Consider the following 17,899-nt stretch of genomic DNA (forward strand, 5'->3'; position numbering starts at 1 on the left):
AGAAAAATCCCATGGACAGAGGAACCTGGTGGGCTATAGTCCATGTTGCATACAGCTGGGCTGTAGTCCAGGCTGCAAAGAATTGGACACAAATGAACGTGCACACATGAATGAATGACTGAGCACACACAGATGTGTTTACTGCTTATCTTGTCATCCTCCTTTCTTGCATCTCACTTCCTTTTACCTGGAATCATTTCCCTTGTATCTGAAGCATATCTTTCCGTTTTCCGCTGACCACTGTGGTAACCACTAGTCATGTGGATACTGGGCACTTGACTTACATCTACTCTGAATTGAGATTTGCTGTTAGTGTAAAGCTCATCCTGGATTTCAGAGACCTAGTACAAAAATGTAAGAGATCTCATTAATGATTTTTGTATTAATTGCATGTTGAAATGATATGATTTTGATATATTGGCTTAAGTAGATCACTATTCAGATGGATTATCCTTTTATTTATTTATTTATGTTTGCTTTTGAAATTGTGGCTATTAGGGGATTTAAATTTGTGTCCCTCATGTTGCCTTCCTATTGGACAACTCTGTTTTAGAAATTTCTTTAACAATGGTCTATTGGTGGCAAGTTCTTTTTTTCATATTTATTTATTTAAAAAGTTAACCATGAAAATTTTATTATTGGGTGATTATTTTTTAAACTATTATATGCCATGAGTGTGGACAATTAGATATTAAGATGATGAGAACAGATACTACACTTGATCTTAGCCAAAAGACTGAGAAGCACTGTGGCAAATTCTTAATTTTTTTTTTTTGGTCTAAAAATATCTTTATTTTACATTTGCTCTTGCAGTATTTTTTTTTTCACATGTACTAGGCTAGATTGAGTTATATTTTCTTCTCTTGAGATATTATTTCACTGTTTCTGGTTTCCATTTTTGGTGATAGGACCATGTCAGTCAACTTGATCACTCCTTTCCCTCTAATTTGTGTTTTCTCTGACTGCTGTGTGAAAAATCTGGTTTTCACTATTCTGGTGTATCATTATGATGAATCTAGGTATGGGTTTCTTGTTATTTATCTTGCTTGGGATTCATGGGGTTTTCTGAAACTACTTCTGTCAGTTTGGGAAATTACTAGTTGTTACCTCTCAGATATCACCTGGCCCCCATTCTGTTTTTCCCCTTCTTCTGAAATGCCAGATAGACCTATGTTAGACTTTTACTTTATCTTATATTTTTGCCTACATTTTATGTTTTCCTTATTTTTGTCTCTGTAAGGTGTATATTGAATTAACAGTGGCTTAGACGGTGTATGGATGTGAGAGTTGGACTGTGAAGAAAGCTGAGCACCGAAGAATTGATGCTTTTGAACTGTGGTGTTGGAGAAGACTCTTGAGAGTCCCTTGGACTGCAAGGAGATCCAACCAGTCCATTCTGAAGGAGATCAGCCCTGGGATTTCTTTGGAAGGAATGATGCTAAAGCTGAAACTCCAGTACTTTGGCCACCTCATGCGAAGAGTTGACTCATTGGAAAAGACTCTGATGCTAGGAGGGATTGAGGGCAGGAGGAAAAGGGGATAACAGAGGATGAGATGGCTGGATGGAATCACCGACTTGATGGACGTGAGTTTGAGTGAACTCCAGGAGTTGGTGATGGACAGGGAGGCCTGGCGTGCTGTAATTCATGGGGTCACAAAGAGTCGGACATGACTGAGCAACTGAACTGAACTGAACTAGATGGTTAAGAATCTGCCTGCAGTGCAGGAGACCTGAGTTCAAGCCCCGGGTTAGGAAGATCCCTTGAAGAAGGGAATGGCAGCCACTCCAGTATTCTTGCCTGGAGAATTCTATGGACAAAGGAACCTGGCAGTCCAAGGGATCACAAAGAGTCAGACATGACTGAGTGACTATCGCTTTCACAAGGTGTGTATTGAACTAATTCTTCATAATTACCTAACATTTTGCTAATACCTTTATCTGTGTCCAATATTCTGGTTCACCTCCTCCATGGAATTTGTTTAATTTCAATGATATTATTCTTATTATTGTTATTTTGAGTACAATTTGCTTCTTTTCAAATCTGCTTATTTCTGACTTAGTCTATTCAGGCTGCTTTAACAAAAATGCCAGAGACTGGATGACTTAAACAAAAACCTTTGTTTCTCACAGTTCTGGAGGCTGTTAAGTCCACGCTGAAGGTTCCAGCACATTGGAGTCTGGTGAGAGCCAGCTTCCTGGTTCATAGACAGCTGTCTCCACACTGTGTCCTCACGTGGAGGAGGAGGTGCGGGAGCTCTCTGGAGTGTCTTTAATAAGGACACACATCCTGTTCATGAGGATGGTCACCTCATGGGCTAATTACCTCCCAAGGGCCCCACTTCCCAATAAGATCACACGGGGAGCTAGGTTTTAACATACGAATTTTGGGAGTGACACATTTAGTCTCTATTTCTTGTTCTTTAATCATATTTTAAATACTTCTTTTCTTTTAAAGATTATAATACAATATACTTTTCTATATTCTGTGTCTAATAATCCCCAATGTCTGTACTCTTTGCAGAGTCTGATTTTGCTCTCTGCTATTAATGAAGACTTTCTCTGATAGTATCTTCTTTCCTTATATACTTTGTGATTTTTGACTGTTCACTGTCTATATTCTTTGGGATTTTCTTTTATTTTGAAAATTCTTTGAGACCTGTGTTGAGGATTGAGTCATTTCAAAAGGATTTATATTTGCTTCTCGTAGGAGTCTAGGGGCACTGATAATCCAGTGCGACAACTTTAAGTTCTCTGTGTCAGGTTGTTGGAACATCCAGTTAGTCAAAATTTCAAACTCCTGTGGGGTCTGCTTATGGAATGAATTTTAATCTTTTTTCTCATCTCCAAGTAGGCAGTTTTCTCTGCTGTCCCCCTGGTGCATGTTCAGTTCAGTTCGGTCGCTCAGTCGTGTCCAGCTCTTTGCGACCCCATGAACCACAGCACTCCAGGCCTCCCTGTCCATCACCAACTCCCGGAGTCTACCCAAACCCCTGTCCATTGAGTCGGTGATGCCATCCAGCCATCTAATCCTCTGTCATCCCCTTCTCCTCCTGCCCTCAATCTTTCCCAGCATCAGGGTCTTTTCAAATGAGTCAGCTCTTTGCATCAGGTGGCCAAAGTATGGAGTTTCAGCTTCAATATCAGTCCTTCCAATGAACTGATCTCCTGATCCAACCAAGGACTGGTTGGATCTCCTTGCAGTCCAAGGGACTCTCAAGAGTCTTCTCCAACACCACAGTTCAAAAGCATCAATTCTTTGGTGCTCAGCTTTCTTTATAGTCCAACTCTCACATCCATACATGACCACTGGAAAAACCATAGCCTTGACTAGATGGACCTTTGTTGACTTTGTCTCTGCTTTTTAATATGCTATCTAGGTTGGTCATAACTTTCCTTCCAAGGAGTAAGCATCTTTTAATTTCATGGCTGCAATCACCATCTGCAGTGATTTGGGAGCCCAGAAAAATAGTCAGCCACTGTTTCCCCCTCTTTTTGCCATGAAGTGATTGGACCAGATGCCATGGTCTTAGTTTTCTGAATGTTGAGCTTTAAGCCAACTTTTTCACCCTCCTCTTTCACTTCCATCAAGAGGCTCTTTAGTTCTTCACTTTCTGCCATAAGGGTGCATGAGATGAGTTTAATTCTGCTCATTTACACTGATGTACATGTAGCCTTTTGCAAGCCCGCTTTTAATCCCCACAGTCGTCCATGAGATTGCCTGTTTTAGGTGAACTGTGTCTTTTGTCCTCTGCAGTCTGTGAGGCTGTGAAAATAGAAGGTCAGGGTTATCAGGATTCAGAACACACCTCAAAACAAAGCCAGATTTAGTTCTGTACTTATACCTCTAGATTTTTTGTCATTTAATTTTTGTTTTCTGAGGGTCATTTATTTTCTTATCAGTTTATTGAATATTTAAGAATAAATTGTAAACAGTTATATTTTATCCAGTATTTTTAGTCATTTTTACCAGGAAGGTCAGTAATGAATTTTAGCTCATCAAAAATACTACTAATGACAGTCTTATGATTTTATAAAAATAAAAATAAGGCTCAAGAAGTAATTTTTAACTCTTACTAATTTGTGGTGTGGAATTTACCTAACCTTTGCATCCTCTGTCCTTTCCATGATTTATTCTCATAGAGTTATTTCTAAATAGTTAGTGTTGTATTTTAACCAATGAATGTTTCCTTATAAACTTTTTTCCTTTGAGTTAAATTAAAAAATTGTATTTGCAGTAAGTTTTGTACTCATTTTCCATGTTGAATTGGTTTTTATACTGACATCAGTGCCTTTATATTTTGGTTTTTTACTCCTTTTTTAAAAACTGGTGTAGAGTTGCTTTATAATGATGTTAGTTTTTGCTGTACAGCAAAGTGAGTCAGCTCTGTGTATCACGTCTCTTTTTGGATTTCCTTCCTATTTAGGTCACAACAGAGCATTAAGTAGAGTTCCCTGTGCTATATAGTCGGTTCTCATTAGTTATCTATTTTATACATAGTAGGGTATATATGCCAATCCTAATCTTCCCCATCCATCCCACCTTTCTTACCCCTTTGGTTTACATACATTTGTTCTCTATGTCTGTCTTTATTTCTGCTTGGCAAATCAGTTCATCTATACCATTTTTCTAGAGTCCACATAAATGCATTAATATATGATATTTGTTTTTCTCTTTCTGACTTACACTCTGCATGACAGTCTCTAGGTCCATTCACGTTTCTGCAAATGGCACAGTTTTATTCCTTTTTATGGCTGAGTAACAGTCCATTCTGTATATTTACCACATCTTCTTTATCCATTCCTCTGTTGATGGGGGCTTCCTTGGTGGCTCAGAGGGTAAAAGCATCTGTCTACGATGCGGGAGACCCGGGTTCGATCCTTGGGTAGGGAAGATCCCCTGGAGAAGGAAATGACAACCCACTCCAGTACTCTTGCCTGGAAAATCCCATGGACTGAGAAGCCTGGTAGGCTACAGTCCATGGGGTCGCAAAGAGTCGGACACGACTGAACGACTTCACTTTCTTTCACTTTCAGTTTCTGTTGATGGACGTTTAGGTTGCTTCCATGTCCTGGCTATTGTAACTAGTGCTACAGTGAACGCTGGGTTCGTGTGTATTTTTGAATTATGGTTTTCTCTGGATATATGCCCGGGAGTGGGACTGCTGGGTCATGTGCTAGTTCTGTGTTTAGTTTTTTTTTTAACAACCTCCATACTGTCCTCATAGTGGCTGTATCAGCTTACATTTCCCCCGACAGGGAATGGAAAAGGGTTCCCTTTTCTCCACACCCTCTCCAGCACTTATTGTTTGTAGATTTTCTTTTTTTTAAATGATGACCATTCTGATCAGTGTGAGATGATACCTCATTGCAGGTTTGATTTGCATTTCTCTAATAATGAGTGATGTTGAGCATCTTTTCATGTGTTTGTTAGCCATCTGTGTGTCTTCTTTGGAGAAATGTCTGTTTAGGTGTTCTGCCTATTTTTTTAAAAATTTTATTTTATTTTTAAACTTTACAATATTGTATTAGTTTTGCCAAATATCGAAATGAATCCGCCACAGGTATACATGTGTTCCCCATCCTGAACCCTCCTCCCTCCTCCCTCCCCATACCATCCCTCTGGGTCGTCCCAGTGCACCAGCCCCATGCATCCAGTATCGTGCATTGAACCTGGACTGGCAACTCGTTTCATACGTGATATTATACATGTTTCAATGCCATTCTCCCAAATCTTCTCACCCTCTCCCTCTCCCACAGAGTCCATAAGACTGTTCTATACATCAGTGTCTCTTTTGCTATCTCGTACACAGGGTTATTGTTACCATCTTTCTAAATTCCATATATATGCGTTAGTATACTGTATTGGTGTTTTTCTTTCTGGCTTACTTCACTCTGTATAATAGGTTCCAGTTTCATCCACCTCATTAGAACTGATTCAAATGTATTCTTTTTAATGGCTGAGTAATACTCCATTGTGTATATGTACCACAGCTTTCTTATCCATTCGTCTGCTGATGGGCATCTAGGTTGCTTCCATGTCCTGGCTATTATAAACAGTGCTGCGATGAACATTGGGGTACACGTGTCTCTTTCCCTTCTGGTTTCCTCAGTGTGTATGCCCAGCAGTGGGATTGCTGGATCATAAGGCAGTTCTATTTCCAGTTTTTTAAGGAATCTCCACACTGTTCTCCATAGTGGCTGTACTAGTTTGCATTCCCACCAACAGTGTAAGAGGGTTCCCTTTTCTCCACACCCTCTCCAGCATTTATCGCTTGTAGACTTTTGGATCGCAGCCATTCTGACTGGTGTGAAATGGTACCTCATAGTGGTTTTGATTTGCATTTCTCTGATAATGAGTGATGTTGAGCATCTTTTCATGTGTTTGTTAGCCATCTGTATGTCTTCTTTGGAGAAATGTCTATTTAGTTCTTTGGCCCATTTTTTGTGGGTCATTTATTTTTCTGGAGTTGAGCTGTAGGAGTTGCTTGTATATTTTTGAGATTAGTTGTTTGTCAGTTGCTTCATTTGCTATTATTTTCTCCCATTCTGAAGGCTGCCTTATCACCTTGCTAATAGTTTCCTTTGATGTGCCCAAGCTTTTAAGTTTAATTAAGTCCCATTTGTTTATTTTTGCTTTTATTTCCAGTATTCTGGGAGGTGGGTCATAGAGGATCCTGCTGTGATGTATGTCAGAGAGTGTTTTGCCTATGTTCTCCTCTAGGAGTTTTATAGTTTCTGGTCTTACGTTCAGATCTTTAATCCATGCCTATTTTTTAATGTGGTTGTTTGGTTTTTTAATATTGAGCTGCATGAGCTGTTTGTATATTTTGGAGATTAATCTGTCAGTTGTTTTGTTGCAAATATTTTCTCCCATTCTGAGGACTGTCTTTTTGTCTTGTGTATGGTTTCTTTTGCTGTGCAAAAGTTTTTAAGTTTAAATAGGCCCCATTTGTTTATTTTTGTTTTTATTTTCATTACCCTAGGAAGTGGGTCAAAAAATATCTTGCTGCACTTTATGGACTTTTGATTTCTTTAGTCCTCTTTCAACTTCTTCAGTTGTACAATGTACTGCAGTTCATTTCTATGAAGGGTATATTTGTGACAATCTTGCTGAAGCCTTGCATGAGAAATTCTTTCTGTTGCTTTTGTTTGTGAAAGAAAAGTCAGCTAAGTTTAGGATTTTGGTTTGGTATGTTTTTTTCCCCTCAAAATATTGCAGACATTTTCTTCTGGTTTTATACATGTGATGAAGACTGAGGCAAGCTTGAATTGTGTCCTTTTCAGGTTACCTTTTGTATCTTATAGTACTTTTCTTTATCTATATAATTAAAATAATTTGTCCTTTTGTGTCTAGAAATGGTTTCTATTTCAATAATTTTTCATAGAACAGGATACTGTGGTTGTTTATAGACTCAGGACTCATTTTTTTTTTTAATCCTGAAAAATTTTGTTCATCTTCCTTCTTTCTTGTTTATTATTTATTTTGGGGTTCTAATATTTCTGCTTTCTTTCTTCAAAACATTATTACTTGCAGGTTGAGTATTTACTCCTTGTTTTTAATTATGTAAAGTCAGCACTCCATATCTGAAGGGCATCGGTTCCAGGACCCCTCTGGGAACCAAAATCTCCCACGCTCAAGCCTCTTACATAAAGTGGCATAGTACAGTTAGCCCTCCATATCCAGGCACTGGGCAGCCACAGACGCAACATCTGCATACATGGAGGAAAATTAACTGGTTGAATCCACAGACGCAGCACTGCAGACATAGAGGACTGACTGTATCTGTTAAGTCCATCTGCTCTAACGTGTCTTTTAAGGCCATGTTTCCTTATTGGTTTCTCCCTGGATGATCTCTCTCGTTCCCTATTTTCAAAATTATTTTTTTCGTTGTCATAATTATAATTTTTATTTTCTTCACCTTTCTGTGCAGGGAATCTTGCCATGTTTGTCTTCAATATTATTGTTATAGTTTTATTCAAAGTCATATCTGCTGTTTACTTCCTTCAATGGAGATTTTAATTTTGTTATGCTATAATGGACTTGTGCTTTTCTCTAGTTTCTTTGGAATCTCTTTTGTCATTTAACTATATTCTTCATTAAGGCTTGCTATTTTATAAAAATCATGTCTTCATGTATCTTTGAGAACATCATGCAACTAGTTGCCAGAATTTTCCTTTCACTTTTCTAGAAATTGTTTTATTATTTTTAAGAGTCTACTTTTTCTCTTGAGTTTTCACACCTTGTAGTTGGCTTCTTTATTTGTTGCAGTATTATTTTCATCGATTCTATATCGATTTATTTGCTGTTCATTTGATTTTAATATTTGGTCTATGCATGCATGGCATGGTCTCCAAATTAGAGTAAAAATCATCAACATATTTAAGATATGTAAAGAATTCAGATTCCTTTAGCACAAGTATTTTCGAAATGTGGTCTGTAGATTTCTAGATTTCTGGAAAGGTTCTTCTGGGCAGCCCAAGGGTCAGGAGTAAGCACAAGCCCATCCATCCAGATTCTCTCATCTCTGAAGACAGAGCCACTCTACTTTTAGCCATTTTGTACATCAAGTTTCTGTGGTAGATATCATTTGAAGGAAGGAACGAGCTGTTTAAGACAGTTCTGAAAACTGCTCTTTTCATGTGTAACATCTGAAGTTAGTCACTTTTGGAAGCTTTACTTACTATTTCAGTATACCAGAAAGTATGAAAGCTGAAGGAAATAGGTCCCAAGAGAAAACAATGGGGATTAAAATTGCCTAAAAGGACTTATGGGAGGGGCAGATGATTTTATAAGAGGAAATGAATATAAATCACTTTAGCAAAAAATTAACCAGTTACCATGAAGATGGGCTTAACTAAAATGAACTACAACTTACATATGAACTCAGATCACAAGTGGGTTAGTTTAGGGGTTGATAAAATGTTAGCTTCTTTTGTTTCCACTCATTCCTTTGTGACAGTGTCTAAAATACAGCTCTTCCTACACTGAATACACCAGGATAGGATGCTGATAATTTCTGTTAAGGGCATATACAGGCACTGATTGACTGAGATGGGCAGATGACTTGAGAATATCCATGGTAGGGACCTCAAGTGGGCATCAGTGGGCTTGAAATCTCAGGGTGGAAGGCTAAACTTAACATCTAGACCACCAAGAGAAGAAGTTTTATAGCAGTGTGCTTATTATAGAATGACAATTGAGTGGTTTAAAATACAAGGCTAAAATTTGAGGAAGGACCTAGAATGAACAGTAGGGTTTAGAAACATGGTTAAAAATGTATATGGGAGTGTAGTTTTGGTAGCTTGATCATTTCCTGTTTGGCACTTGACACTGACTTTCGCAGGGATCAGTTTTATTGTGGGAATAAAAAGCACATATTGATTCTCTTCCCCCTTCTTTGTTTTTTTAATCATATCATATTTTATCTGATAGGTGTAAAAACATGTTTCCATTTAAAAGCCTTCTTTTTCTATGCAAAGGATTGATTTTTTTTAAAGGTATGAATAATTTAACATATGCATGCATTCATGCTAAGTCGCTTCAGTTGTGTCCGATTCTGTGCGACCCTATGGACAGCAGCCCACCAGGCTCTTCTGTCCACGGAATTCTCTAGGCAAGAATACTGGAGTGGGTTGACATTTCCTTCTCCAAATTTAACATAAAGTTATATATATATATGTATTGGAGGAGGAAATGGCAACCCACTCCAGTGTTCTTGCCTGGAGAATCCCAGGGATGGTGGGGCCTGGTGGGCTGCCATCTATGGGGTCGCACAGAGTCGGACATGACTGAAGCGACTTAGCAGCAGCAGCAACAGCAGTATATATGTATAGTGTTCCCATATATATATGTGAACGCTGTTTATCTGTAAAGAGTTATGAACTCTAAAATAAATTGAGGCCAAGTGGCAGAAAATGATTGAGCTACTGAAGGAGTGGGATTTACCATGATTCAGGGTTGCCTTTGAGAAAGGTGGAACTTTGAGAAAGGTCCTCTTAGAAGAGAACCCTGGCTGATGTGTTGATGTATTCCAATACTTCCAGCCTGAAACAGTTGACTTGGGAGGGTATCAGCTAAATGCCTGGAGGTGTGGGCTTCCCTCTTTGCGATATCTGACTTCTCTACTGAATGAGTACTGGGAAAGCTCTGAGGCCAGCCGGCGCTCTGGCTCTCAGGCTGCAGCATTAGGAGGAGAGTGAGGATTTCCTATCTCAAGAAGCTGCCTTTCTTGCAGGTAGGAATGCTGCCAGTGTCTCTAAAGCTGGCCCAGGGGGTCCAGAGGGACCTGTTCAGCTGGAGTGATTTTCACCTTCAGCAAACCCTCATCACAGGCTGTGATGGTTTTTAGTGGCCTTTCCTGGTATGGCATCACCTAGAACACACTACTGAAACTGCAGCTATGTGGCAAGATCTAGGTGTTTGTACTTTTAATAAGTATTCTGGTGATTCTGATACAGAGAGACCAGTACTCTTCCAAAAGATGTAGCTTGGAACCACTGATTTAATGCACAGACAACTGTGATATTACATCTTCAGAAAAGATAGGCCTGGAGGTTTATGAAGTAGTCCTACCCACTCCTGAAACATGCGCCTTTAGCCCTGTTCACGTTTTCTGATTTTCCTATTCCAGCTCCAGATATTGGCTTCTGGCCATCTCCTATTTTGCAGATCCATTCAGACTCCCTTGGTCTGACTCCTGATCCCATTCCCCTGCTCATCTCTGCATCTGGTTACTTGATTGTGATTCTGGGTAAGGGATGTGCTGGTGCAGATTTTGCCCCTAAGCGTCTATGCTGCTCGGCCTCCCTATCATCAGATGGCTCTTGGACATTGAAACTGCTTAGGGAAGTGATGCATCCTCCTTATTACCAGTTTTTATAAGGAAGATTTTTTTTTCCCTAAATACTCCTCCTAGCTTCTTTCCTTAGACCCAACTCACATGGCCATGGGAGGAGTGAATTACTTGATTTAGATTTTGAGAAAGGAACTGGGCATGCTCAGCTCAGCCCCCATGCCCTCCTTTTTCTTAGGAGCAAACTGCCTGAAGGAAGCCCACATAGCGTTCGGCTCCTCTGTTTTGTATACTCCACAGGTATAAGCCCCCAAATAGAAAAGTCTGAGTTTGTCCAGTTGGCCTGTGGTGGGTAGACAAGTCCTGCCTAATTCCAGGCATACACACCATATTAGTGAGCCCACCCATCTGGCTAACAGATGGAGAGCCTTGTCCTTCCATCTAGCCTGTCTAGAAATAAAGGAAATGTTTTGGCCCTCATCTATTGTTTTTTTGGCTCTCTCAGTGGGTTCAGAATTCAAGTAGGAAAAGAGGAGAGCCATTCATTTGGGTTTCCTTGTGTGTGCATGCATTATAAGTCACTTCAGTCATGTCCGACTCTCTGTGACTCTACAGACTGTACCTGCCAGGCTCCTCTGTCCATGGGATTCTCCAGGCAACAAGACTAGAGTGTGTTGCTATGCCCTCTTCAAGGGAATCATAAGAATGATGCTTTCTTAATAGCTTAAGGTAATTTGAAATCCTAATGTCTTATGCAGGTAGAGTGCAAATCCACATCTTCCTCCCTACACCTACTGAGTTTTTTCTTATGCAGAAGAATATGAGCCAAACATAAGACATAGACTGTGTACATATTGGTGCCTTGTGGAACATGCAACTCATCTTGCTAATGACTTGTAATGGGACAGTGGAAAGGTGATGTAGTATAGTAGGCATTATGGTCCAGTGAAAAAGCACAGGAGATGAATAATTAGAGAAGTCTAAGTATAAACCACACTCCATCACTTAATATTGGGTTTCTCCATCACATCTTGCAGAAAAACCTGAACAAACTTTTTGGTCACCCCAATCGTTGAGTCATCTTGGATATTTTACTTAAGCTTGAGAACTTTACTTATTTTTTCTTAAAACGAGACTAGTGACACCTAGCTCTTAAGATTGTAGTGATAAAATTAAATAGTGTACTTGAAGGACTTGCTGTATATTATAGAGGGAACTCAGAAAGGATAAGTTTCCACTTCCTATCTGGATCCAAAGAAACTAATCTCTTGGTTTTCACTATAACAGTATTGTGCTGAATTTGAATTCTTTCTAAATAACATTCTACCATGTCTAGTAAGAAGCTTGGGATATTCTGTTTTATTTTTACTATCTTATGGAACTTACTCCTTTGAATATGATTTTTTTTTTTTTTTTAAAAAAGATTTTCCCAGGTGAAGGAGTAAAATACATTCATCTGCCAAACAAATTAGCTAAATACTATTGTTTTCCTTTGTGCAATGCATATTTTATGAATGGATTTTGGAGATAGGTTAAAATTAAGAAATGCAAAAATGTCCCTTTAAATTGATCTGAAATTAAACTGGATTTTGCTGTGTTTCATCTTATATCAGTAGTTTACAAAGTTTTCAAGTCACAAGTGTCATTCCCCACCCCCACCCCCCCGAGTTGATTTTAGGTTATCTCTCTGCTGAAAAAAAGGCATTTGCCAAATCGGATTATAGACTCCTTGATCCAGTTTGCAGCGCTCACAGTTTCAGATCTCCCAGATTGGTCAATATTGCTTTTGAGGAGACAGTTTGGGGTTGACAGGGTTTTTTTTTTTTTAAGATCAGGGAACTCAAGTCCTTCCCTTGACTTTATGCCAGTTTATTTTTCAGGACGCTGTGCTTTCTCGTGCTCAGATGAATTGTCAGCTTTCAGATAATGGCTCCAGTTTTGGCAGCCTGCAGGGCCAGCATTCAGGTGGGGTCAGATGGAAGGGCATTTCACATCCTCCTGTTTCATCTGTCACCGTCTGTGGCAAACAACTTCTCCAGGATGTTAACAGGCTCACAATTTATTATTTCCTTCAGTTAAAAGGTAAATGGAGGATTACATATTGTCAGGTCAAAGTAATGAGATTACATTCTGTGAGTGTGTGTGAGGGAGAGAGGGAAGAGGGGAACTTATTGTTTTCTCTAATTTTGGCTTCACGGGACTGATGATTTGTAAAAGTGTCCTTCCTTCTATTAGAGCCCAAATGTTGGGACCCATTCGAGAAATTCATACATTTAAAAATCAAAAGAAAAATGCAAGTGTTAACTAAAAACATTAAAAAACAATGTTGATTTTTACTGTTGTTTTCTTGTAGCTTTGGGAGAAAGGGTTTCAGTGTCTGCCTTAGAACAAAACTTCTTAAAAGTCCTCTTTAAACATCTTTTGTCCCTAAAATTTCACCCCTTTTACTAACTCCTGCATGTCTTTTCTTTTTCTCATTCTCACCCTTTGCCTGAAGCCCTTCATCCCCTTTTTCACCCCTTCTCAAAAATCTACCAGCATATCTCTTTCAGGTATTACTCAAGAAAACAGGCAGCTGAGGGCAGTGAATCAGATGAAAACCCAGGTCTGATCATCCTTGTCCCCTAAGCATGCCTAATGGGAGTCCCCCTTCATCTTACCAGTCTATCATGGACTAGCACCATGGAATGGTAACAGCACTGAATTAGGACTCAGAAGCTTCTGCCACCAGTTGGTGTAGCTTCAGAGAACTTATTTAATGCTGGGCGCCATCATCTCCATTCTAAAATGGGACTAATAATACTTACCTTCCTTACCTCATAGGACTGCATCTTCATGAATCTGATCTTCATCAGATTCAGTGGTGAAAGTCCTCTGAGAATTGGAAACCACTTTGATGCTGTTATCATAATTCACTGAAGGCTATAAAGATGGTTAAAAGCAAAATCAAGTTAGAGCCAATACTCAAAATATTATGTACTAGAGCTTGAAAGGGTTTTCAACTGTTCATTAATGAATCAACCACAAATTGATCTTGGCTGTCACTTCTGGAAGTGACTTCCCTGGTGGCTTAGATAGTAAAGCGTTTGCCTACAATGCGGGAGACCTGGGTTCAATTCCTGGGTCAGGAAGATCTCCTGGAGAAGGAAAAGGCAACCCACTCCAGTATTCTTGCCTGGAAAATCCCATGGACGGTGGAACCTGGTAGGCTACAGTCTATGGGGTTGCAAAGAGTCGGACACGACGGAGCGACTTCACTTCCGAAAGTGATGCTTTCAGATCAAGGCTGTGATGGAGGAACAGAGACATAAACATGGCTGAGAGTGGACAAGGAAAGCAACATGAAATGGTACAGGAAAGAGGGGCGAGTTGTCGCGAGAGGGTGGCTGGGGACTTTAATGAGGTGGTAGCACTTTATTCCACCTGTTCTAAAGTGCTACACAAAGATTTCTTTCGTTTTGAATATTTATTTATTTTGAATGATTAATGATAGATGGGGAAACAGTGGAAACAGTAGCTGACTTTATTTTTCTGGGCTCCAAAATCACTGCAGATGGCGACTGCAGCAATGAAATTAAAAGACACTTACTCCTTGGAAGGAAAGTTATGACCAACCTAGACAGCATATTAAAAGCAGAGACATTACTATGCCAAGTCTGTCTAGTCAAGGCTATGGTTTTTCCAGTAGTCATGAGTGGATGTGAGAGTTGGACTATAAAGAAAGCTGAGCACCAAAGCTGAACTGTGGTGTCGGAGAAGACTCTTGAGAGTCCCTTGGGACTGCAAGGAGATCCAACCAGTCCACCCTAAAGGAGATCAGTCCTGGATGTTCATTGGAAGGACTGATGTTGAAGCTGAAACTCCAATACTTTGGCCACCCGATGTGAAGAGCTGACTCATTTGAAAAGACCCTGACGCTGGGAAAGATTGAGGGCAGGAGGAGAAGGGGATGACATAGGATGAGATGGTTGGACAGCATCATTGATTCAATGGGCATGGGTGAACTCCGGGAGTTGGTGATGGACAGGGAGGCCTGGCGTGCTGCAGTTCATGGGGTCGCAAAGAGTTGGACACTAGTGAGCGACTGAACTGAACTGAATGATAGATTAGTCAGTGCAGGAGATCTGGGTTTGATCCCTGCATTGGGAAGATCCCGTGGAGAAGGGAATGACAACCCACTTCAGTATCCTTGCCTGAAGAATACCATGGACAGAGGAGCCCAGCAGGCTACAGTCCATGGGGTCACAGAGTTGGACATGACTGAGTGACTAACACTTTCACTTCATAGCCACTCAAACTGAACAACTTCCCAGTCTTAATTATGGCTATGCAACATCTGTGGATATGTGTCAGAAATTTATTTACTGGAATGAGAAAATTCCCCTTACTCATGAGTCATGAGAATCTTCTTGCCTCTGGAGTTTTATTTTAATGAAGCAACTGGTAAGTTACTTGGTTCATGATGAGCAGATTCTCACAATCTGCGTACATGCATTACTTATCTTTTAGTCTTTGGTTTTCTACCCCTTGGGTGGATACTCCTCAGATGAGGCAGATGACCAGAACATTCTCTCCTTGTAACAGGCAATGTCAACCGGGTGACCAAATGGTTGCTAGGTAAGGAGCTGGGGCTCTCTAGACATCATATTGACATGTGTTAGGAATGGAGATTGCTGGTTTTACTCTTGTTTTCTTTCGTGCTTTTTCCATTTAAATGTCACATGTATGTATTCTTAAAGTTTGTTTATTATCAAGTGTACTATTTTCCTTCAGCAGTTTCTTCAAGGGAAGTTTCATTACGTCTTTCTTTGAAATGATACACTCCATCTGTTTTTCTTGGCAACATGAGGAATAATTTCCAGTACCCAATTAAAGTTATGCGGGCTGACTTTCATTAACACGCCACTAAACATTTCTGACTGTTGTGCATTGTTTACTTATAGAATTAAAAGTCAAGGTCCCTTGATAGTCATTTTCTGAAATTTCTAGAATTTACATGTGTTCTGAGGCCCTTCTTTGAGGTACTAATGCTTTTGTTGTTGTTGTTGTTGTGTAGATAGCAGTGCTTAATATGAGAAAGTTCCTTGGAGAGCTCTGTTTTAATAGGTGAGAATAATAAGCTTATTCGGGTTCTTACTGTGAGTATAAATAGATGGCTCTGGTTCAAGTGTGGAACTTTAATACATACTGATGGTTTAGATACTTCTTATACAATTTGGAAATTCTTAGGTTTCAAAGCATATTTTATCTCATCACTTTCCAAACTATTGAACCTACTCTCAAGATGGACTTAGGTACAAATGAATTCGTCTGCTTCTTGCTAGGTTCCCAGCTCAACACAATTAACTTTGTTTGAAACATAACAGACTCTGAAAATAACCTTTCCAATGATAATATGGTTGGATTTTCCTTAAAAAATTGCCCCTGACAAAAGAGAAAAAGGGGACAGATCTTGTGAGAAACATCTCATCCTAATAATCTCTAATTAGCGTTCTTCATCTGAAAAAGGAATTTCTACTTATTTTGAATGTAGCAAATATATCTAGGATGTATATTGGTAGGTAGAAACAAAGTTTACAATTCTAGAGCTTTAGTATTTACACGATATTTGCCTAATTAGAATCTCACATGACTGCATGTATTCTCAAACGAACATACATTTTTAAAAATTTTATTTTGTTTTAATTGAAGTGTAGCTGATTTATAATGCTTCAGGTGTACAGCACAGTGATTCAGTTATACATATGTATTCATTTCAGATTCTTTTCCATTATAGGTTATTACAAGATACTGACTATAGTTCTCTGTGCTACACAGTAGGTCCTTGTTTATCTATTTCAAAGATACTAGTGTGTATCTGTTAATCCCAAGTTTCAGATTTATTCCTCCCCTCCCTTTCCTCTTAAAATGAAAATTGCTTAGTTGTGTCTGACTCTTTGTGACCTGATGGACTGTAAATTCGTGGAATTTACCAGGCCAGAATTCCACCATGTAGAATTACCCGTGGAATTCTCCAGGCCAGAATACTGGAGTGGGTAGTCTTTCCCTTCTCCAGGGGATCTTCCCAACCCAGGGGTTGAACCCAGGTCTTCCACATTGCAGGCAGATTCTTTACCAGCTGAGCCACAAGGGAAGCCCAAGAATACTGGAGTGGGCAGCCTATCCCTTCTCCAGCGGATCTTCCTGACCCAGGAATCGAACCAGGGTCTCATGCATTGCAGGTGGATTCTTTAACAACTGAGCTAGTAGTAACCATAGATTTGCTTTCCATGTCTGTGAATCTATTCCTGTTTTGTAACATACGCTTTTTAAAAAGCCATAAACCTATTGGCTGATGAACCTTTTTGAGGGCAGGAATAGAGAGGCATATGTATAGAACAGACTTGTGGACATAGCAGGGGAAGGAGAGGGTGGCAAATTGAGAGAGTAGCACGGACAAATATATATACACTATCAGTATAAAATAGATAGCTAGTGGTAATCTGCTGTATAACAGGGAGCCCAGCCTGGTGCTTCGTGATGACCTAGAGAGGGGTGGGGATGGGCTGGGGAGGGTGTGGGAGGGAAGCTCAAGAGGGAGTGGATACACACACACACACACACACACACACGCATATACACTTATGGCTGATTCGCATTTTTGTATAGCAGAAACCAGCACAACATTGTAAAGCAGTTATCTTCCAATTAAAAAAAAAACATCTATATGATGTCTTGAAAAATAGCCATAAAGTTATACATTAGAGAATGTAAATTATGAATTTCCTTGAGGAGGAAATAAGAATTTTATGACCTTTTAATTCATCTGACTTACCCTACAACCCATGGTGAAGGAGAGCATCTTGGAAAGACTATGACTTTGAAATCATACTGGCCAAGATTTGAATTTTCAGTGTGACCTTGGGATAATATTTTAAATAAAATTCCTGGCAGTTAGTCATCACTCATTTAAGGGTAGCTTTTATTAACATCCGTGTTTGTGTTCATGAATTGTACTTTATGTGTATACATTAAGGTTATTACATTTTTTTGTAATATTTTGGCATATTTTTCAGAAACAGCAGGCATCATATTAGTATACCTTTGTAGTTTATGTCAGTAACAG

At 39.4% G+C, this 17,899-nt stretch overlaps 1 pseudogene; it reads right to left on the reverse strand.

Moving 5' to 3' along the window:
- Nucleotides 1–637: 637 nt before the first annotated feature.
- On the reverse strand, nt 638–748 carry LOC138989046 (U2 spliceosomal RNA; annotated as a pseudogene).
- Between the last annotated feature and the right edge of the window lie 17,151 nt (nt 749–17,899).

Source organism: Bos mutus, chromosome 8 (assembly GCF_027580195.1).
Source record: "Bos mutus isolate GX-2022 chromosome 8, NWIPB_WYAK_1.1, whole genome shotgun sequence".
NCBI classification, from domain to species: domain Eukaryota; kingdom Metazoa; phylum Chordata; class Mammalia; order Artiodactyla; family Bovidae; genus Bos; species Bos mutus.